General features: G+C 36.9%; 1 protein-coding gene across 2 annotated transcripts in view; it reads right to left on the reverse strand.

The window, feature by feature from the left end:
- Positions 1-24,527, reverse strand: part of cdc42ep4b (CDC42 effector protein (Rho GTPase binding) 4b) — a 55,068-nt gene that overhangs the window by 15,654 nt on the left and 14,887 nt on the right. Inside the window, exons 2-3 of one of the 2 annotated variants that reach the window (XM_055150006.1) lie at positions 21,854-21,988; positions 1,387-1,486 (exon numbers count right to left, since the gene is read on the reverse strand). The gene's annotated coding sequence lies outside the window, so the exon portion shown is untranslated. The remainder of the gene's footprint in view (positions 1-1,386; positions 1,487-21,853; positions 21,989-24,527) is intronic. The other variant, XM_055150005.1, reaches the window with a different exon arrangement.

Genomic DNA, 24,527 nt, shown 5'->3' on the forward strand with positions numbered 1-24,527 from the left:
ACTGTAGTAGAGTAGCAAGAAAAGGTCAATTACTGTGGAGCATTACTTTTGATTTATGATTGATGATTACAGAGAACTGCTTAAACCTAATTTAGTCCTGGTTGAGTTCCAGCGTAGCTCTGTTTTTCAGGTTTGGCCCTAGATGAGTTATGGTTAATTAGTGGTTTAGTATTGTTATAGAAGTAATCGTTATTGTTAATTAAAATAGTAATTGCGAATCGAACATTTCCTGAAGTGACGTTTTAGATGTAAAATTAACCGAAAATAAGATCAGTATTTGTACTTTTGTCATTTCCCCACCCTTGATCTTTACGTAACTGAGATCTGAAATAGCAACACGACTCTGGTTCATAAATGATTTATAGGCAGCAGCAGCAGTGACTTCACCAGCTCAGCTCATGTAATCCACAGCTTCACATACAAGACACTCTCCCCTCCACTCAATACACAGGTTAAACTGGATTTGGCTCTCGCCTCAGGTTCTCACAGGTATTGAAAATCAGATACTAATCAATACAAAATACAAAACAATTATAGAAACTAGATACTCATTTGAGCAAGTGTCGGTACTAAAAAGTAATCTTTCCGCAACTGTTTTAGCTTGAGCTGTATCAGAACAAGTATAAAACCACATAGTCTAGATCAGTGTTTCCAAACTTTTTTTTTTTTTTCTGGGGCCCCATATTTTAAAAGTCAAAACCTTCGCAACCCCAGTCAATAGACATTATTCGTAAATCTCAAAATAAATGTGGATTTGAGCATTATTGAACATTAATAAGGATATTTTATTGTTGACTGAGTGATCGTGTCTCTGAACTCAAGTTTTAAATAGTATTAGTATTACTCAAGTTTTAAACTATGAAAAACAGTCACTGAAGCAGCAATAAAAAGATCCATACTTCGCCTATGACGTTAAATGTAGCCCATTTCTTTTTTTTTTTCAACATTCAATTGAACCAGCAATATTGGAACAAAATAGTCAATAAAATAATTACAAAAAGATTAGAAATTATACAAAACATCTTAACATCTTAACATTTCAAATTACATGCAGATCGTGACAAGGCGACCTAAAAAAAATTTCTTGCGACACACCTGAGGGTCCCAACCAAGTCTTTGGGAAACAATGGTCTAGTGTACACACATGGACCACTATGAAATCTACCTAGACAACTGAGGGATTACACGGATATAAAACCGCATGGTAATATAGTACAAGGATGCACTGATCTGATACTGGTATTCAGGCGAAATCCTGGTTGGACAGATAATTTGATGCAATTTGACAATTTCCTAGTAGATCAAACAGAAAGTCTCTTAATCCGAAGAGGTTTATTTAGTCTTCTGATATTTTATGTTATTAGGACCAAGAGTTTGTTTTCATACCTGACAGTTTCGACTGCTCACTAGCGCTCTTCCTCAGGTCAGGTGTTGTTGCTGTGACGTGTCTTTTCAGCTGATTGGTACAGGTTTTGGCGCTGTCCTCCTGCCGGTAAAAGAGAGAACCACATTATGGACTGGGACGGAGCAAACATCATTGAAACAGAAGACAACAAACACCATCGCTGGATTAATGAGGCAATCAAAACACGGAAATGGGACTATTAACCGGGACAAGTGGGCTTTTTTACTCTCACACACCTGAGATACTGTCCTGAGGAAGTCAGACTGCAGATGGCGCTGTCGTCCTGCCTCTAACGGTAGGAAGACAACGCCAAAACCTGTTTAAATCAGCTGAGCGACATGGTACAGCAACATTATTTGATCACTCTGAAGAAGAGAGCGAGTGAGCAGTCGAAACTGTCAGGTATGAAAAACAAACTCTTAAACCTAATAACATAGAAAGTCTCTTAATGTTTGAACTTTTGTTTACACCAAATTGTTCTGCAGTTACTTGAGGGATAAATAACACATTTGGAGCAGTTTTGTCTTATTTTATTTTAGGTTAAAGGAAAAAAAAATTGTATAAATATTGAAATAAATAGAAATAAATGTATTGCTGTTTTTAGTCCTTGCACTGGTATCTGCTCATATTAGGTACTGACAGATACTTAAAGACATAGTATCAGAACTGGTATCAGAACTGGTATCGAAAATGAAAAAGCTGAATCGGTGCATCCCTAATGTAAAAGAAAACATGTTGAGAATCACATTCAGCTGAAAGAGTGTTTATTACGATCATGGTTTCAGATTCAGTATTGAGTATCGAGTCTATTCCTTGGTATCGAGATCGAGTTTAAAATGTTAGTATCATGACAACTCTACAGTACTATATCTTAGACAACACTGACAGGGAAAGGGCCTAAACACATCTGAATATTTTAACAGGATGAGATGAGTTTATCATTTATTTATGGCATGTGGGAGAGTCCTTACAACTGAGAAACTGTGTCAGGTAAATGGTGCTTTCTGAAAAGTTGGGAACCAGTAAGAGCAACGGCTTCGTGTGCGCACATCCCCCGTAAAGGCCAACAGACACCCTCGAAGCTTGAAAAATTGAATAGCGATGCTAAAAATAACCTGACACACTTACGTATCAGTTCAAATGCAAGAACTGGTCTCGAATGGTCTTAGTGTCCAGCTTGGGTTTTATGTTTCTGTGGAATTTCTTCGAAGGTGCACTGTGTAACTTTTCTGGTTTTCAGGGTATGCCACCTGCTTTTCTCCATGGATTATTGGTTATTGCTTTGTCTAGAATGTTTCACAGCAGGGCCTTAAACCTTTCTATCGTCATGGAGACCAAACCAGACCAAGTTACAGGTCAGATCTGTGGAGAGGCAAGTCCGCTCACAGTCGGAGTGCCTGTTGTTCTATTTGTTTTTGAGCAATAAAACCACCTATAAATGAATAAATGTAAGGTAGCTCTGTTTAATGTTGTATTGTGGAACATTCCAAGCAGAGCAATGACATTTCCATAGAAACAAAAAGGTGATAGACCCCCTACCAAAAACTTACATAGTGCATCTTTAACATAAAATGTACGTGAACCTGATTTTAAACCAAGGTTAGCTCTTCCCAATTAGTCCCTTCTCTCGCTCTGATGTTGAACCATAAAAAAGAAACTACAGTCTGGGATAGTCTCAATCAGTTATTTCCAAATGGTTTTCATATGACAACGTGTCTGATTGGATAGAATAATCTGTTCCTGGCAGCTGCTTCCTTACGTTATACCTCAAATTAAAAGTAAAGGTTAATTACTGTAGTCCCAATTACGTCTGACTGATGATTATCAAGAACTGCTTAGACTTGGTTTAGTCCTGGATGAGTTCCAGCTTCGTTCTGTTTTTCAGGTTTAGACCTACATCTGTTATGGTTAATTACTGGTTGGGTGTATTCCCAATGTGAAGTAGATGACTTTTAGGCATGATTTGGTCAAATATTTGTTAATTTTGTTGTTAATTAAACTATCACTCAGAGTTTCCACTTTCATGGAAATCCTGGAAAAGACATGGAAATTGAAAATATCATTTTCCAGGCCTGAAAAAAGTCATGGAATTTTGTAAATTCAATGAAAATTTTGGAAAAGTCATGTTATTTTAGTACCTCTTTTACATAACTCCAGCGTTCTGTTAAGTTCTCATTTGGCTTTTATGATTATTTCTGAATGTCTGCGCCTTTTGTTTAAAAGAGACAACAATAAATGCACTGACAGAATTTCGAATGTTAAAAAAATATAATACCAAACCATAAGGTGAGGGGAAAGGGCTAGCATTTCATATTTAGCCCTAAAAGTAAAAGTATGATCAGTTCTACTCGTGTAGGTGCCATAAAGTCATGGAAAATTCACTTTAGGTCATAAAAAAGTCATCCGAAAGTTTTGAAATTTTGTCAGTGAAAAGAGTGGAAAACCTGATTACTGGCAAATCCAATATTTTCAGAATTTATGCTTTTGTTAGATGTTAAATTAACCAAAATATATTTAAAAACAGCTAATATAAAAGTCTAATTATTGTTGCTTTTATAATATGCCGTAAGAACAGTTATCACATTTTATTAAAGCCCTTTAGTTAAATAATGCCCAGCCTACCTCTGTTATGTAGATGTTTATTTTACCGAAGGACAAACTTCATATTCACAAAACAAACCTGAGCCTTACTGGTGTGAAGTTCAAGCTCAAATCATACTAGAAATGCCATGAAAAAACCTAGAAATGCAACAACGAAACAAAAGCAGCACAGGATCTAATGAAGCCCTGTGAGCATTAACATAAGCCTATAAGTTAACCTTGACCTCAGGACAATCTCCACCATTGTTAAAGTCCATAACAATAGAACCACACAGCCCCATCACCAGCACTATTGATGTGCTAATGAGTATACAAGTTAGCCCAGCCTCAGTAACATTTCATAATCAATTAATCAATGGGGCCAGCGTAAGAATGGAATACACGGGACAAAGAGGAGGACAAACCCAATCAGGCACGGCAGTATGAGGCCCATAACCTCCAGCCCAAACACAAGATTCTCACGGGGAGGACGGGGGAGGGGAGATGAGCGCTGAGAAACAACAGAATCCAGTTAGACTATCAGTAAAATCTTCCAGGAAATCAAGTTAACTGAATACAATGTAAGACTTGTGTAGTTCTAACAGAGGTAGAAACTTATTGGAAACTTTAGGCCCGACTTTTACTTTACTCTTCTGTATATAAAATTGACTTGACTATGAGCTTGAAACCATGTTACGGTAGTTTTCCCTCTTACTCAGAATTGCTAATCCTGTATTCCATGTATGTATGCATGTATATATGTATTTATTTATGTATTTGTTTTTGTAATAGTAGTAGGGGTGTAACGGGACACAAAAATCACGGTTTGGTATGTACCTCGGTTTTGAGGTCACAGTTCGGTTCATTTTCGGTACAGTATGGGAACAAAATACTAAACCATTTGCTTCTTGTTTATTTGTGTGTTGATAAACCAACAATTTCTTGGCGTAGGGCGGATATTTGGAGTGGGGCGGATATTCCATGCCGGTGAAAGGCGAGAGTGAGGACCGAGGCGTGATGAGGACCGTGGTTCGGAGGGACATAGTCAAGGCGGGGGGGTTATTGTTGTAAAGGCGGCCGCCCTAACTATAAAGCGCTGCAGGAAACACCGTCACCCCAATCATGGGCAAGTTCCCTTGTGAATATTAAAGAGATGAGCCTTCCGTGTAGCTGCACATGTAGTGGTGAAATATAAACACACACAAAATGCACAAACTCAAACCGAAACAATTCAGCATGAATACATGTACCATTACACACCTAAGCAGGAGAAATAATTACAGACGTCCTGCAAATGCAATCGATCAGAGTAGTCATTTTCATTGGTTGTTGAACATTGCATAAAATTCATACATACCAGAGGTAAAACAAGAAACAAAAGAACACATGAACATATAGCTGAATGAGAAAAAAAAACTAAACAAAACAACAACAACAACAACAACAAAAAAAACAGTAGCTAATCCTGTATTGTGTTGCACTCAAAGCTTGAGCCTGTCTCAAAATGTGTGTGTTCACCTAACCCCTATCCCTGCCCACCTCACTGTACTTGGAGTGATATATGAGAGTTAAAAAATATCACACTGCCATTTTCAACACTTAAAACACACATATGCAAATGAAATGCCACTATAAAAAGGCAGGGCTGGTAGTTCTTGTCCTGCAGCATTCAAGGCCTCTGTGCTCAGAAAATATCAGTTTTCACCTACCCCCTGTCCCCGCCCACAACTCTGTATTTAAAGTCTGACTCAGAGTAAAAAATACAATAAAAACAAGTGTATTAGAGGCCTATTCTTGTCTTTCTTATATATAATTTCAGCCTAATTGCCTAACAACAGGACAATAGTTTTACCATTAGAAGCAGTAGTAGAAGCCAAAGAACTTCCATAGACTTTGTACGTTTAATTTTGTCTCACTTTTTTGCTTCCACTTGAGTAGCAGAGTACATCTCCTGCCTCTGTCTACCATTTCCTTTTCAAATTGAGTGAGTTGCTGATTTACGCTTTACCATTTGCCAAATTAGCATGAAATTCCAACAGCGGAGCTTCAAAGCGGTGGGTAGATAGGTATAACAAAACTAAAAACTGCTTTCAAGTGTTATGGGAACGCGCTCCTCTTCGAAAATGCAAGCCAGCGCGTTTCATTAAAGTTCTCAACATCTCCGTTTCCCATGCAAAATTGAGCTAATCATTCTGAAGACGCTGCTCGACAAAACGAGACAGTTACGTTCAAAGAAAATACGAGAAAGTAAAAACAGACCGCGGTGCTTCCTGCGTTAGATAAAACCAGTTTAACTTGTCTAAGCAATTTCAGCACAACAACTCCCAGGCTACGTCTTAGGTGACAAATGACACAAATATCTTCAACACAATGGAGTCTGATTCTTGGAGAAGCGAGTAAGAAGGAGCTATTTAACGCAGGTAAGTCGGGTTATTAGCAAACGCAAATCCGCTGTAAACATCATTAGGGCGACAGGTAGTCTCGCCCGGGGCCAGTTTGAATATGCAGCACTCCCATCGTTTAGTCGACACAGCTCAAATCTATTACATATTGTACCCATGACTCGGCCAGACATTCGATTACAACTGGTAATTTAGCATAATAAAGTGTTAGAGGGTGTGTGTGTGTGTGTGTGTGTGCGTGTGTGCGTGTGTGTGTGTTTATGCCAGTGCAGCTGGGGAGTAAAAAGTTTTGATCTGATAATAAAGTTTTCAACTGCTCCCAAGGAAGGAGTTGTTCCAGGAAAAAAAAAAAAAGTGAGGATAAATATTGAACATTTTTGTGGATTGTCTAAATCCAATCAAGATGGAGTCCAAAAATGACTTATTGTGACTGGGGTTGCTTCTCCACAGATCTGACCAGTAAATTGCCCTGGTTTAGGCTCCATGATGACAGAAAGGTTTCACAAAGTTACACAATGCACTTTTAAGATCTATAATGTGAATTAGTGTTGCCGCGTCACAAAAAATTCTAATTTGACTTAGGTCGGGTTTCTGGTTTTCGTCTATGTCGTCTCCACGCTCAGAAATTTGTAACTCGGAGCAGGGGTCAGGGGTGAACGTAACATACAAACATGACATGACATAACAAAAAAACAAAAAGAAAAAAATGTACAGCTAAACAATTACAATCACTCAGGCTCCACACATCTGCACAACTGTCAGTCAAAGTTGAAAGATATTGTATTTCAGGTTTAAGGTTAAGATATAAAAGGTTTGATACCAATTTGAGTAACACAATGGCGATTAAAAACACAATTTTTAATATACGATAGAATATAATTTTGAACTCATAAGAACTTATATTAACATAAGAAGTAACATAAGACATATTTATTTAAAATGATCATGTCTTACACTAGTTCTGATTTAGGTTAAGATCATTCTAAAACTATTACTCCTGTTTTGAAACAATCAATTAGTCTTTCGGCACTGACGTCTCTATTGTGAAAATGGTTTTATCATAAGTTTGACACATGCATTTATGTCATACCCTGCAGTTATGCTTGACTGGAATACAGTTGTAACCCTTCTATGCACCATTTCCAAATACTCCACGGTCACTTAGCCAATACTGTGTTACTTGATAAATATGGGCTGACACAAGAAACGTCTCACTTTACACACATTATTTAACCCTGAAACATGCCTGAGGAGCTCTTGCACAAGGGTCAAAGGCGTATTTGGTTTACCACCTGACAGCAAGATGAACAGTCGCTGTATTGATGTGAAAAGGCAAGTCCTAACAGCTAAACTGGGCAAATATCCCGGCATCAGCAGTACCACGCACCTCTGTGTGTGTACACTGTAATGCACTGGCCTCCGGGGGCCCAGTGCCACACAGGCAGAAACTAAACCACACCGGGATTAAGGGCAGAGCGAGGGGTGGGAGCAAACAGGACCAGCGTGCCCGGGCTGGCCTCTGCTCTGACAGGACCGCCCTGGACACTAAGCACACGCCAGGGGAATCTATCTGGCAATGAATCATGAGTGGTAAAGGAGGTAAGTATTTTGATGTGTTATTGTAATCATTTTAGATGCAAGAATTCAAATGTAAATACAGGTGCATTAAAGTCAGAATAAAATCTGTATTTATTATAAATCATGACTAGTAAAGGAGTGTAAGTATTTTTGTGTGTTATTGTAAGCATTTTAGCAGCAAGAATTCAAATGCAATAGATCAGGGGTGTCAAACTCAAATTCACAGAGGCCAAAATTCAAAAATGGCACTAAGCCGTGGACCAAACTAAATATTTATTGTAAAATTTCAACTACATCTGCATGTTTTCTTTCTCTCTTCTTTTGAGATATGTAAAGTTAAACCTTTTTTTATTAAAATAAATGTTTAATAATAGTTTTGCTTAAACATTGAATCCAGAACAAGCAGAATATAAAATCTCGAGGGCCAAATATAATCATATCGCGAGCCAAATTTGGCCCCCGGGCCTGAGATTGACATGTCTGCAGTAGAGACTTAAACTGTATTGATCCACAAGGTTAATTATTAAATTATTTGGACCAATAAAGTTTGTCTAAGCACAGGTTTGCCTAAATACTGCTAAATATAAATCTCGGGAATGCTAATTGAGTACAGTTACTCCAACATATGAATACTGAAGTTGAAGTAGTAGAGTATTAAAGTAAAGTAGTGACATAAGAAATTTCTTAAGTGAGACAAAAAAGGTAATGACTGAAGAGTAATTGTAAGAGCTTCTGTTGGAACATCAGACTTACTTACTAAAGTAACTAAAACTTTTACTCAAGTTACTGTTACACTGTAAATATTACTCAAGAAGGAGTAAAAGTATGGTGTGTGAAAACTACTTGTACTCAACCTAAATGTAACTGAGCACTGCCCACCTCTGATTTGAAGTAAATAAATCATAAAATGAATAATATTGTTGGATCATTATGAAAAATACAAAATCATCTCCAAAGTTTGGCATTGGGACAGACCCTGGCGTCGTGGTCCAGAGCCACAGTCAGAGGCTCTTTGCGTCATCAGTCTCATTCAGTCCTCAGGTCACACCAGTGCAAGTTCCTGCAGGTCGACCTCACTGCACTGTGAAGGCAGGAGTCACGTGACACAGATGAAAGATGCTTTAATCTGGTTCAATAATAGAAACACAAACATACTCTGCTCTCCTTGTAACTCAAACTTTTAGCACAACATCCAAAAAAAAAATTAAACAAAGTAATAGTTCAAACTTTTTATTTTGACTTACAAAGCCCTAATGCATGCATATGTTTTAATATATGACACTTTGCAGCTGATGTCATCAAGACTCTTTGAGGGTGTGATGCTAAATGCAGGCTCTGCTCTGTCTGAGGCTTTATTAGAATTTAATCTAAGATTTATTTTAGTACAATCTGACTATAAAGAGCTGATTTAGTTGGAACTACAACAGGCAAGATAATCTGTGCTGTTAAACAAGTCTCTCACACATAAAATGAGCATTAGTCGGCAGTTTTCAGTTAGTCCCTTTCACTTTTTTTGTTAAAATTCAAACTCATAAACTGGACCATAAACAATTGTGTTGATCACAGGCTCCTGGAAATGTCTTATTTAAATCCATTTAGTATTTTTACTTGAGTTTTCAGACAATCTTAAACCTCTAAGTGCCACTGTCGACTAAACCAGGACTGAACCAGGACTAAACCAGGTCTGAACCAAGACTGAACCAAATCTAAACCAGTACTGAACCAGGTCTAAACCAGGATTGAACCAGCTCTAAACAAGGACTGAACCAGGTCTAAACCAGGTCTGAACCAGGACTGAACCAGGTCTAAACCAGCACTAAACCAGGTCTAAACCAGCACTAAACCAGGACTGAACTGGGTCTAAATCAGGTCTAAACAATTATAATTATAATAGTTATTACTAATCATAATAACTAATAATAATGATTTACACTTTTTTTTTACTCTTTACTATTTACCTGAGCATTCAGTATTGTAATATTTCTCTAATTTACAGAAAGTCTCTATCTCTTAGTAGCTTTTTTGAAATTAAGATGTCAAAACTGGGAAAACCTCTGGCACCTAAATCATTAAAACTATTTTGGCTGTGTTTGGTAATGGCTGCATTATGTCACGATGGTAACACAATGCCATGATGACACAATTCCGACTCTGAACATGTATGTGTATGGCATTCCCCCAGCGTGATGTCAACACAAAGTATCAGTATCACCAATACCGATACGTCTCTCATCCCTGAACAGCATTCCCGGCTTTACATTGTGTGTGGTTGAACATTCAGGTCACAGAAACGCAAGCTGCTAAAAATTCAAACTACATAACAAAGTTCCAGTTTTCTTTTGATGTTTAGAAAAATATCCGGAAGAGAAATATAAAAAAACGCCACCATGTTTCTAAGGCGGTATTGCCACTGGGAGTTCACAGAGAGGAACGCACAGATGGAGGAAGAAGGGACCGGACCAGAGCCTCAAAGGAGAGAGAGAGGGTGACACCAGTTTTTGGATCCAATCTGTAGCGTCCGATGCCAAGCCACAGTGACAGACGCTCTTTCACCCTCGTCCGGAAAGAAATGTACCCAAAAATCCTCATTAAAACTACAGCAAAAGGACTGTGCGGTGCTGTTTGATGGGGATACATGTCTAATTAATCATTGCAGTCCTCCCAAGAGTTATCGGACAAAAGACCAAGCCAATGTCCAACAGCAAATGGACATGACAGGGAGTAATACTGCCCAGAAGGTTACGCTGGAGGCCAGTTACACAGTTTTACACCACAAGAAGAAAAAGGAGCATTTAACTGAATTTTTGAGCAGTAGCAATAGTAGTAGTAGTAGTAGTAGTTGTAAGAGTTGCAGTAGTAGCAGTAATAGCAGTAGAAGTAACAGTAGTAGCAGTAATAGCAGTAGAAGTAACAGTAGTAGCAGTAGAAGTAGTAGGAGTAGCAGTAGGAGTAGCAGTAATAGCAGTAGGAGTAGCAGTAGGAGTAGTAGTAGTAGCAGTAGGAGTAGCAATAGTAGTCGTAGTAGTAGCAGTAGTAGTAGTAGGAGTAGCAGTAGTAGCAGTAGGAGTAGTAGTAGCAGTAGGAGGAGTAGTAGCAGTAGTAGTAGCAGTAGTAGTAGTAGGAGTAGCAGTAGTAGTAGGAGTAGCAGTAGGAGCAGGAGGAGTAGCAGTAGTAGCAGTAGGAGGAGTAGTAGTAGCAGTAGGAGGAGTAGTAGCAGTAGTAGTAGTAGGAGTAGCAGTAGTAGTAGTAGGAGTAGCAGTAGGAGTAGCAGGAGGAGTAGCAATAGTAGCAGTAGTAGTAGTAGTAGTAGTAGTAGGAGTAGCAGTAGTAGTAGTAGGAGTAGCAGTAGTAGCAGTAGGAGTAGCAGTAGGAGGAGTAGTAGTAGCAGTAGGAGTAGCAGTAGGAGGAGTAGTAGTAGCAGTAGGAGTAGCAGTAGTAGCAGTAGGAGTAGCAGTAGGAGTAGTAGTAGTAGCAGTAGTAGCAGTAGCAGTAGTAGCAGTAGGAGTAGCAGTAGTAACAGTAGTAGTAGTAGCAATAGTAGTAGAAGAAGTAATCATACAAGTATTTTGTTTTCTGGCAAGTTACAGAATAGCCAAAAAAAAAAGGGATGTTTTTTGAAAGAAAAGTAATACATAGGAAGTAGTGGAAAAAGAGGTAGTAGTATTAGTCATAGTAGTGGTAGTAGTGGAAGCAGTAGTTGTAGAAGCAAGAAAGTAGATTAGCAGTAGTGATAGCAGTTATAGAAGTATAGCTATAGAAACACTACTAGCATAAGTAGTAGTAGTAGCAGTAGTAGCATTAGTAGTAGTAGTCATAGTCGTCGTAGTAGTAGATTTAGTTTTGGATTAAATAGTTTTTGGATTAAATCTTGTCAAGACATTTTAAGAGGAAAATGTAGCATATTAAGAGTTTTATTCGCCTCCACAAAATATAAATATATGTATATGTATATCGTGAAAATATCATACAGAGAGATTTGGATATTGTTACATTCCTAATCGTGAGCCTCCCCACCGTATCGTGAGCTTTCCCACAATATTACAATAAATATCGTACTGTGAGGTTCATACCGTGACGATATCGTACCGTGAGACTTGGATATTGTTACATCCCTAATTAGCAGCAGTCGAAGAAGAGGTAGGTCCAGTAGTAGTAGTCATAGTTGTCGTAGTAGCAGTACTGGAGTCGCAATAGCAAGATAGCTGTAGTAGTAATAGCTGTTGTAGTAGTGAAAACAATATAAGTATACTGTAGTAGTAGAAACAGTAAGTAGATCTATCATCTCTGGACTAGCCTAATCCACAATGAAAAGTCTATATTTTGTCCTGACCACATTATTATCATTTCTGATATGTAAATCCAATGCAAAGGAATGTACATGAAACAAATACAAAGAAAAGTTTGCTTGTTTTGTCCATTTCACTTCCAAGCTTCCTTTTTAGTTAGTTTGAAGAAGACCTCATGGCAAACCAAACAGATGATAAGTAGCCCGATTCGTATGAGGCCACCTTTTAAGTCTATTTTGACGAATTCAGTGAGAGGTTTTTCATCACGTCTCTAAAAAGACGCTGTGTCAACTTCTGAGCACCTTCTGGCCTTTTTTTTATCAGCACTGTCCCAGCTAAACGCCAAACAAACTCACAGCGGGCTCCAAAGCACTGAGCTAACAAGACCGGTTCATAAACCCCACGCCGCGAGCTTTAATGAGCCAACAAGCCATGGCAAACAGGGGCCACTTCACACAGATAATAATGGCAGAAAGAGACTCAAAGATCAGGTCCGGAGCGTGTCCACAAAGAAACAGTGTTAATGTAATTGCTTCCTTGTTTGATTTTGCATGACTAGACTGACACTGAAGGTGGAAGGAAAAGGTTATTGGCCGTTAATGACGCAGATGTTTGGGCACAAGCTAAAACTGGGCATGGAGAATGATTTATGTGTTAACAAGGACTGGGTTATGTCACATTATTATTGCTTCAAAGTAAAGTCATGCCAGTTTGCTCTCGTGCATTTATTTAGTTACAAGTTTTACTGCACAAATACACTGAAAATATAATCTTAATGTGTGAGTGCATGTTTATTTTTTTACTTTTTTTTTTTTTTTTTTTAACCAGTAGATGTGAAATCTGAAAGAGTGATGCAAGAAACACAAATACTGAAATCATTTAATATTGTCAACATTAAGCTTTTGTCACTCGTAATGGGAAGAGTAGCCAAAACTTTTACTCAAGTAAGAGTACTGTTACTTTCAAGGGCTCGTGTTTAGGGTTTCCACAGTCATGGAAATCCTGGAAAAGTCGTGGAAATTGAAAATGTGATTTTCCAGGCCTGGAAAAGTCATGGAATTTTGTAAATTCAATGAATATTTAGAAATGTCATGGAATTTTAGTATCTCTTTCACGCACCTACAGCGTTCTGTTAAATTCTCATCAGGCTATAATGAACATCTGCGCCTTTTGTTTAAAAGAGACGACAATAAATGCACTGACAGTATTTTGAAAGTTAAAAACTATAATCCCAAACCATAAGGTGAGTAGAAAGAGTTAACACTTCATATTTAGCCCTAAAGGTCTGATAAATTCTACACATGTAGGTGCTATAAAGCTGAAAATTCACTTTAGTTCATGAAAAAGTCATGGAAAAAGAGTGGGAACTATAATGTTGTTTCCTCATCAGAAATATACCTAGAGTTGTGTTCTTCTCTCAAACTAAAAACACCCTGTTCCACCTTGTGATGTCATGAGGTAATACAGGAAATGCGCTACTGTGTTTTTAAACAAACAAAAAAAAAGTTCAGCCTTTGAATTGCCAATATTTACTGAACAAAAGGTAAAAAATTAACCTGCTAACTTGAAAACTACCAACTTCATGACATCACTAAGTGGAACAAAGCATTTTGAGCTTTGGAGATATAAACTGACTAATAATAAAGGATTACTCAAACATGTGTGAATAAAACAAAATGCAACACCGAGTTTGTTTTTGAGGAGGTAACAACATTATAACATGGCTTAACACTCACAAGAGTCAATTTTGCATAATATATATTTAATTAAAAATACTACTACTAGAAAATTACTCAGAAAAAAAATGATTTCTTCAAAAAATAAATACAATAAAAAATAAACAAACACTCTGGTACAGTTTTGTTATTGTTGTTGTGAGTATTTATAGAGGTTGTTGTCACCCTAAATGACTTTGTGGGTCTGTTTGTGTAAGGGCAGCCTGGCGGGTCACGTGTCTGGACTCTCGTCGTTCACGGCAGATAGATTTCACTCTGAGCAGAGACGGAAGGGCATCAGGGTGACAGCATGTGGCCTTCTGCTAAGCACTGCTCATTTACACATATCACAATGCTGACTCAACAAGACTGCACCGCCTGGGAGCACGAAGCCAGTGACGCAATGTAGGTTTTTGTCACTTTACGAGGGATAGGAAATCAATATTTAGATAACACATGGCAAGAAATTCAATGTAAGCTGACAGACTACAGGTGGATTTTAGTGCTGTCTAGAGATTATAAATGCAGTTGACAAATCAGGAATGGTGAAATCAAAGTAATCACATGTAACACCAATGTATTTCAGGTTAATTTTCCCTTATAGAAGTACAATTTTGTTATTCAGAAAGAAATATTTAAGTTCTATTCTCAGTTTCACCTTAAGGAAAACCATTTAAACCTTCCTATGAATGTGATTTTTTGTGTGGACAGTCTGGAATTTTGGACATAGGGCCTCATTTCCTAGTGAGCCAGAGTGTTGGAGACTTGTGGAGTCACTTTTTTAAATATTCCATCCAGTCCTTGTATTTGCAGAGGTCGCTGGTGCTAAGCTAGTGCATGTCAATGGCCATAGTTAGCCTGCCACTAAAAACAATCTTACCCACTCCACAAAACACCCAAAGTAAATCTATTATTACACCAGACTGTCCATGTAAATGTTTGTGTTGATAGAATAATTTTAGAAGTAAAACCAACCTTGCATTTGAAGGATTTATGTCTGAGCAGCAGCAGTGAGTTGTACTTCCTGATAGAAAGCTTGGCAGCGGCGGACTGATATATGAGAAAATAGTCCCTCAACATGTGACGATTCTTGCGATACAAGGTTAGTTTTATTTCAAACATTATTCTATCAATACAGACATTTACATGGACAGTCTGGCGTAATAATAGATTTTGGTGTTTTGTGGAGTGGGTAAGACTGTTTTTAGTGGCAGGCTAACTATGGCCATTGACATGCACTAGCTTAGCACCAGCAACCTCTGCAAATACAAGGACTGGATGGAAGATTTAAAAAAGTGAGGCCATATGTCCAAAATTCCGGACTGTCCCTTTAAGTCTTATTCACAGTACAGAAATGGAGCTGTATCATAACACATAAAGACTAGTATACGCCCATGGACCATTATGTAACCTACCTGGATGACTGAGGGATTACAAAGACATAAGGTCACGTGGTAATATAAAAGAAAGTACTATGATTTAGTGCTGACAATCACTTTTTTTTTTTATTATCACTGTAGTATCAGAATTGCTAAAAGTCTGTTCCTTAGTACTGAAATCAAGATTGAAATGGTTGTATCGTAACACTATTTTAAAGTAACTGAACTAGCTATATTTTTATGTAGTGTAGAGGATTTTCTTCTCTCAACAAACTTTAATTTTACTTTTTTTTTACAGCTGCCTAAAAATCTTTGCCAAATAAATGGTCTCTGATGTTTTTGGGTCCAGGGCTGGTTTATCAGCGTAGAACCAGGGATGTAATGATATCCAAATCTCTCGATATATCTCTCGACGATATTATCACGATATGCATCTCACGGTACATTGCGATATTTTGGAGAGGCTGACATAATAGTACACAGATAGGCCACTTTTTTGCTTTTAAAATACCTTGACAAGACTTTAGTGTGAGTTATTACCGTTATAATCTCAAGAATTCAAGTAAAAAACATAATTCTTCATGTTGTTTGGTCTGAAATGGATCATGGGATATGTAGTTTCTGATGTTCATAAGCTGTTTCTACTATAAAACCATGTATTTAAGCAAAGGAACTTGTAATCTGATATATTGTCACAGCCCACGATATTATTGCGAGCCTTTTGACGATACGATATCACGATATTTTGGTTGTTGTTACATCCCTACATAGAACAGCATATTAAGCAGCATTTTTAAAGCCAGTTTTAGCTGATTCATGGGTTTAGAAAGATGAATTTGGACTGTTGCCATAGCAGTTGCCAATTCAGAAAAAAACATCTTTTGAAATAGGAAAAGTCCCACATGTTGCATATAACAGACACTTAAACCCGTGAATAATGAAAGCTGTATTGGGGATTCTTGTAATATTACATCAAAAATCTTTTCATCTTCTTTCTGGTCATGGTATTCTAAGTCAATAAATCACAAACCATCTGGATATCGTTTTTTAGGCCTGGAAAAGTTATTTATTTCCCCTCCAAAAAGTTGTTCCATCTGCCCAACACAATACTCTACAGACATCAACAAGTAGCAGAAGGACTGGCAACTTTTGGGGCTTTCCGTACAACTAATCTGCCCACTTCATCAGGAATCCATCAGTATCATTATAATCGTCATATGGTGGTGTATTTTTAAAGCAGTTTTCCTTTCATCATTGCCTTCTGGATTTGGCAGTAGAGTTGCTAATTCTTGGAAATGCTAAGTATGGGAAAGCTACGGCTACAGATGGCCTCTTGTGCTCGTGTTTACATATTCAGAGAGAAAGCAAAACTGTCCATTTGTGGCGTGTTCAGAGTGGACACTGTTGCTTCATTTGAACTGTCGCCGGCTGCTGTTAAACTGACCGTAAATAGACTCGAGGGTCATCGGGGAGAGTTGGCTATTGTCCTCCTCCCTGTGTGTCAAAATCAATACAAGCCAAAATCCAAAGGAAGTCAGAACAGAGACCGCCTCTTAGTGTTGTTCAAATGCTATTTTCATGTCAATTACTATATTTCTATATTTAATTTTTGCTTTTACATATATATTTATTTGTATAATTACACCAATCCCTTGCCAGTTTTGCAACTTATTTTGAATTTATTATTACCATTTATTAGGGATGTAACAATAACCAAAATATCGTGATATCGTATTGTCAAAAGTCTCACAATAATATCATGGGGCATCATAATATATATCGAATTAGAAGGTTTTTTCTTGCTTAAATGCATGGTTTTATAGTAGCAACAGCTTATAAACTTTGGGAACTACATATCCCATGATTCATTTCAGTGCCGACAACATGAAGAAATACGTTTTTGATTTAAATTCTTGGGATTATGATAGAGATAATTCACACCAAAATCTTGTCAAGGTATTTTAAAAGCAAAAAAGTGTCCCATCTACAATTAAATCAGCCTCTCCAAAATATCACAATAAATATACCGTGAGATGCATATTGTGATAATCGTTTTTGCTCTTTGTTATTATAATATATTGTGATGTCTGAGCTACTGTGTCCAAATAATTTCCCTCATGGATCAATTAAATTTGTCCAAGTCTAAGTCTAAGTCTAAGGCAAACAGATTTCAAAACCATAATGATAATCAAAACAACACACTTTTTTAGACAATACAAAAACACAAAGTAGTTATCTCATAGGCCTACAATTTCTGATATACACCAAAAACTACTCAGAAATGTTCCAATTAAATTCTAGTTTTCATTAAAATTATAGTATTGATTAGTATCTGGGTATTGAGATTTTAAAAAATCCTATAATCTCGAAAATGCTAATTGAAAAACAAACAAAAAATAAATAACTTGTCAGATTTCATATACACATTTTTTTCACAAAGTCTTCTTTCACAAGCTCTGTTTTAATACAATGTCAAACCACACTGTACAACTTAATTAATATGGTTTAAGTATCATAAGGTACAATACATATCTCGATACACAGGCCACGATACAATACTGTGTGCTTTCGATTCGATTTGGTACAATAAATTTCGAATCACTTCAATACAGTTCAATAAAAACAAAGGCTGTGATACTAAAAGTCTTTGTTAAACCACTTCTTGTGCAAAGTTCATATGAAAAACACCCATTTTAATCCTCAAAACAGTGAAAATGTCAAATGTGTTGCATAAACAAGTGTCCTTCCTCCACACAAGCAACAAAACTGTAGCCCTGTAACAAAATAATTTAGGAAAATACACCAAAAAATGATACAGCAGCCCACGATATCGATACTGTATCATCACATTAAACGACACGATATATCAATATTTCAGTATTTTTGCACAACCATAGTAGCAAGATTATTAGTTTTTTAGTCCATTTTTATATTTCTGATTCGCACTATTAAAGTTAAAATAGTTATTGTATTTACCTATCTTACTATATTTTTAATTAATTAATTTATATTTTATTCTTATCTATCTATTAATTTATTTATTTATGTTTCTCTACCCATTTTTTATTTTTATTAATTAATACATTTTTTATTTATTTTTATTTTAAAGTACATATGGTCACTGAATATAAATCTCGGACTTACCTGCGACTGATAAATTGTATTGTGCAAATATTGTTTAGTGAATATGTGAATGTGTATGAATGTGAGAGTGGGTGAATTGGTTTGTAATTATTATTATTATTATCATTTATTTATTTTTTTTTTCCGGTTGTATGTTGACCTGTGTTAATAACGTGGTCAGTTCATGTGAAAAATGTTTTATTGTCTGAAAATTTATTGGAAAAAAAAAACCTGCTATTGTATTTTGTATTTTTTTTACTGTTTTTTTTTCTGCAATGTTTATGTTGTTTTGTGTCCCTAAGCAAGACACTTCACCTCAAATGCCGACTCCAGCCACAATAACATAGCTGGTTATGTCGGAAAGGGCATCTGGCAGAAACATAAATGTGAAATTCATGCACAAATGCTTTCTTTCTACATTTAGGCACGTTTGTGGTTTAGGTAGAGGACACACACACATAACATTATACTCCCAGAGGTCCGCAGTACTACAATACACAAACCTGTCACACCAAGAACAACAAGAGCCAAAGTACAGAAAACAATGTTGTAGCACAGAGGAAGATGGGACCAAACCCAACAGGCCGACGCCCAAACCGCACGCAACCACGGCAACGCTCCGTACGCACAAGGCCCGCAGGAACTCGTGTTACTGCGATCATTCACTCATTTAATACAACTACACAGGAGTCTGATCTTAATCTAAAGATGTATTGTGGCATCGAACTAAAGTCCATTCATAACTCAGGAATCGCTGACCTGGAAATGTCCTTGTGTGGCCTCTCAGCAAAACACTGAACCAAAACAATCGTATGTGCCAGGTCAAAGTTACATGTTCACCGTTCGCAGCTCTTTTTGTCAATAAAAATAAATCAAATGAAATAAAAAACAACAAAAATGTGTTTTTTGGCCTCAAACTGCAGTGATTTTGTTGCTTAGAACAGGGCAAACTACGGCCCCCAGACCATATGCGGCCCTTTAATCTTTTTAATCTGGCCCACCGAACTTGAATACTACTACTACTACTACTACTACTACTACTACTACTACTACTACTACTACTACTACTACTACGACTACTACGACTACAACAACTACTACAACTACAACTACAACTACAACTACAACTACAACTACAACTACTACTACTACTACTACTACGACTACTACGACTACAACAACTACTACAACTACTACTACAACAACTACTACAACAACGACTACAACGACTACTACGACTACTTACTACTACTACAACTACTACAACTACTACTACTACAACTACTTACTACTACTACTACAACTACAACAACTACTACTATGACTACGACTACTACGACTACTACAACTACAACTACTACTACTACGAACTACTACACTACTACAACTACTACGACTACTACTACTACTACTACGACTACTACTACTACTACTACTACTACTACTACTACAACTACTACTACTACTACTAACTACTAATAATAATACTTTTCAGTGTTTTAAAAGTAATTTCAACAAAATAGTAAATACCATGGGACTTAAAATACAGATATTTTGTAGTAAAGATTTTCAATTATGGGATATTTCAATAACAAGGAAGATCTTTTCTGCATATCACATGTTATTTTTTTTTCTCTTATGACGTGGATTACCAAAAAACTCCATCCATCTGCTCCCGGTCCAGCCCTTGCATGAAATTTTAGAACCTTTTGTGTCCCCCGAGTCAAAAAGTTTGCCCACCCCTGGCTTAGACACTCGAGCCGGTATTCATTGCATATTTAGCTGTTCACTTTTTATTTCAGATGCCCTTCCTTCAAGATGACAGCCGCTTCCTTGTCTTACGAAGATTGACAGGAATATTCCACAGTATGGCATTACACGTATCTACATCTGCATTTATTTTCAGGTGATTTTAGGGCCAAATATTACCTCGAAAAACGTACATTCTTCTTGCTGGGAATGGGGTCGCCTCACCATAGATCTGACCGGTAATTTGGCCTGTTTGCGTGCTGGTTGCCATGGATTCAGATAAGTTTAATACCGTGGAACGATCCAGGCAAAACAATAACATCGCCAAGGAGTTAAGTAGGTGGAAAGTTGCACTGTGCACCTTTAAAATGATCCAAAGGTCTACTACTTCTTTCATTTATTTTAATTTTGCTTCTGAAATACTCACATTCTAAAGATATTGTGTTTTTTGTTTTTTCGAGCATATCGTGACCTGAATAATGTTGAGATCCCTGCACAGATCCTTAGATTTTAGCACAAAATATACTGCCCACTGACCTGGAAACATCACTGTGTGGGAATGAACATGTGTAAAGCAGATTTGTTTAAATACACACGTTATTTTCAGAGGATTCGCTTTGATAAGTTCCATGATGTGGCTTTTTCCGTGTTTTCACTTGCATGGCCAGAGGTGAGCGCGGTTAAACCAACAGTGTGCCTTTGTCTCGGTGGCGCACGCTTGGGTTAGACCACCTGTTCCTCTGCTGCAAAAACAATGAGAGATTACTGGACCAAAACAGACCCAAACCCATAGTAGAGTGTGTTTGAATATGGGCTAAATCTGGTATCAGCTTGTGCTAAGCTTGCAATTATATAAAATAAATCTGTTAAAAGGTGCATTGTGCAACTTTTCTGGTGGAGAGTGGTGGCGAGATCTGCTTGTCTCCATGGAGATGTGACTAGAATGTTCCCAAGTATGGCCATACGCATAAGAATCTCCATGGTAGGGCTGAATGATTTTAAGAAAAAATTGAGTTGCAGTTTTTCTGGCAGGTATTGCGATTTCAATTTCATCCACGATTTTTTTCAAATCAAGTTTTAGTGCACATGAACATTTGCAAACATCACAGGAACCGACATCATTCGCCATAGACTTAAGAATCTCCATGGAGACTTGCAAGCCAAAATTACAGGTTAGGTTTGTGGAGAGGCGACCCCACTCACATTAAGAATAGATGTTGCAATTTTTCTAGCAGGTATTGCATGTCGTTTTTTGTTTTTTGTGTGTGTTTCAAATCAAGTTTTAGTGCACATGAACATTTGCAAACATCACAGAAACTTACATCATACCAGAGTCCTGCACCGACGTTCTGACGCTGGACCGTTTGCACACATTTGTTTACGTTTTACAGAAATTCAACTTAAAACTACATGGCTAATTTGCATAAACTATGAGCGCTGAAAAAAAAACAGCGCACTCCTTGTGCTGCTGATGCGGTTCAGCTTCTGTCAGACTAAAGGACATGACTCAGTGGAATATGAGTGTTCTTTCTGTGACAGAGGATGTGCTGCTGATGGTGAGTCTGTTCTGTGCTTCTATCACGTTGGAGATGGTTCATGTTTCAACTTTACATGAACACCAGGTTTAAATCCTCACCTCCTTGCGTTGTGGCGGTGAATTACTTAGCGGCGCATAAACCTCGACGCAGGTCCAGAAATCAAAAATGACGTGACAAGGGGACGGTGTTGAGCAGACGCAGAATTAAACTTCACCTTTTGGTCTTTAGGAGCACTGCAAAAAAAAAAAAAAAAAAAAACGAAAAACGGTTTTGACAATCCCAAAATCGTGTCGTCTGAGATCGCGATTTTCGGTCCAAAACAATAGATCATTCAGCCCTACTCCATGGAGACTTGCAAGACTACATCTGTGGGCTACATCTGGTATCAACTTGTGCTAGGCCTGCAATAATATAACAAAGTGTGATATATTAGTAGTGCAGATATAGGATAATATTGAAATCAATTTATGCCACTAAATTTATAACACAATAACCCTAAAGCAGAGTTATCCCCAATAAACTATTCTAAATTTAAAATAATTGATAGTTTTCAAATTCAAGAATGTGATGATGTTATACTCCCACGTGGAGGGCCAGAGCAAGTTTTTCCTATTGATTATGTTGTACTTTTAAAATATCCAAAAGTAAAATTCACAAATGTTGAACCTGATCATTTCTGACTAAACCTAAAAATCCACAATATTACAATGAAAAACTGCATTTGAACCACATTCTTTTTAGCCCTTTTTGACCCCATCTGCATTAAATATTATTGTCCTATAGAATGTGAAATTGTAAAGTACGTAAGAAAAAAAATGTGGCAATAAATAGTATTAGTAGTAGGTACCAATAAGTCATAGAACTTATTTTTTTTATTTATTTATTTTTTACTCTCCACAGCTAAAATCTTATCATAGTACATAAAAATAATGTCAATCATTTATTTAACAATGAGTCAATAAATAATAATAAATACAACCTACATACTGCAATAGCTTCTCCATAGTTCAACACTGATATGGTCAAATTTGCTGTTTAAGTGTCAATATTGTCCTGGTTTATGGTTCATTTCTGGTTATGTAAATACAAAAGAAAAAGTATCTGAAAATTCACTTTCTCGGTCAGCAAAAACGAACAAAAATGAAATTATTGGTTCAATTATTGAGGCAGAAATTGGTGACATTGTTCAATCAAAGTGTCATTGTTGTGAGTTGAAAGGAAATTTAGGAATAAATTTAACATTGAAAATTTGTGGACAGAAAATGATAAAGTTGCAAAACTTGAAGAAAATCCACAAATGTTCCTTTTCAAAAGCTGTGAAGCTCAAAATAAGACATCAGGTTTTAAAACATTATGAGCACAACCTACTTAGAACAAGGAGTTATTAGGGCTGTGCAATCAATCAAACTTTAATCAAGATTTGTAATTGTCAATGATATTTTTGGGTCTTTTTAATCAGGACTTCTACAGCCAGTCCTCTGTCAGTGTAAAAGATGGGGTTTGGAGCAGAGCATTAAAAAAACGTAATCCATCATTACAAGGGAAAAAAATATATGATAATTTTTTTGTCATAGGCCAAGCTCCACCTTCCACTCATCTGAAACTGCAACATCAAACTTAAAAATACCATGAAGACAACTTATTTAAAGGTCCTAGATTACACAAATCTGACTCTTGTGAGCTTTAAATCATGTTAGAATTTTGTTACTTTCTCAAAAACTTATCCTTAGTTCTGTTTTGCTTCATTCACACATGTTTATTATTATTTTGTCTACAATTTCGAAGGTCAAAATGCTCTGTTTCACCTTATGATGTCATGTAGTGGTAGTTTTCAAGTTAATAGCTACCCCTGACCTTTTTTTTTTTTTTTTTTAGTAAACATTGGCTGAAATTATCCAGATGATTCTAGTGAACGTGTTGAGAGTTGAAAAACACATTAGAGCACTTCCTGTTTTACCACATGACATCACAAGTTGGAACAGGGCGTTTTCAGTTTGAGAGAAGAACCTAAATATGCAAGATTTGTGTGTTAAAAGTGTTTTGCGCAACATTTCCGGTGAAGGGTTCATCATCTGCTTGTCTCCATGGAGATGTGACTAGAATGTTCCACAGTATGGCCATAAACTTAAGAATCTCCATGGTAGGGCTGAACGATTTTAAGAAAAAAACTGAACTGCGATTTTTCTGTCAGATACTGCGATTTCGATTTCATCCACGATTTTTTTCAAATCAAGTTTTAGCGCACATGAACGTTTGCAGACATCACAGAAACTGACATCACCGGCCATAGACTTAAGAATCTCCATGGAGACATGCAAGCCAAAATTACAGGTTAGATCTGCGGAAAGGCAACCCCCACTCACAGTAAGAATAGATGTTTTTAAGCCATTTTTGAGCACTTGTAGTTGAATAAATGAAAGACCTATTAGTTTAATTCTAGGGATGTAACAATAACCGCAATATCGGGATATCGTATCGTCCAAAGTCTCACAATAATATCCTGGGCTGTCACAATATATCGAATTACAAGTTCCTTTGCTTAAATGCATGGTTAATAAACACTGGGAACTACATATCCCATGATTCATTTCAGCACAGACAACATGAAGAAATATGTTTTTGACTTGAATTCTTGGAATTATGATGGAAATAATTCACACCAAAATCTTGTCAAGGTATTTTAAAAGCAAAAAAGTGTCATATTTATCTACAATTTTATCAGCCTCTTCAAAATATCGCAATAAATATCGTACCGTTAAATGCATATCGTGA

Source organism: Boleophthalmus pectinirostris, unplaced genomic scaffold (genome assembly GCF_026225935.1).
Source record: "Boleophthalmus pectinirostris isolate CB_2022bp ecotype Guang Dong unplaced genomic scaffold, ASM2622593v1 HiC_scaffold_14, whole genome shotgun sequence".
NCBI classification, from domain to species: Eukaryota; Metazoa; Chordata; class Actinopteri; order Gobiiformes; family Gobiidae; genus Boleophthalmus; species Boleophthalmus pectinirostris.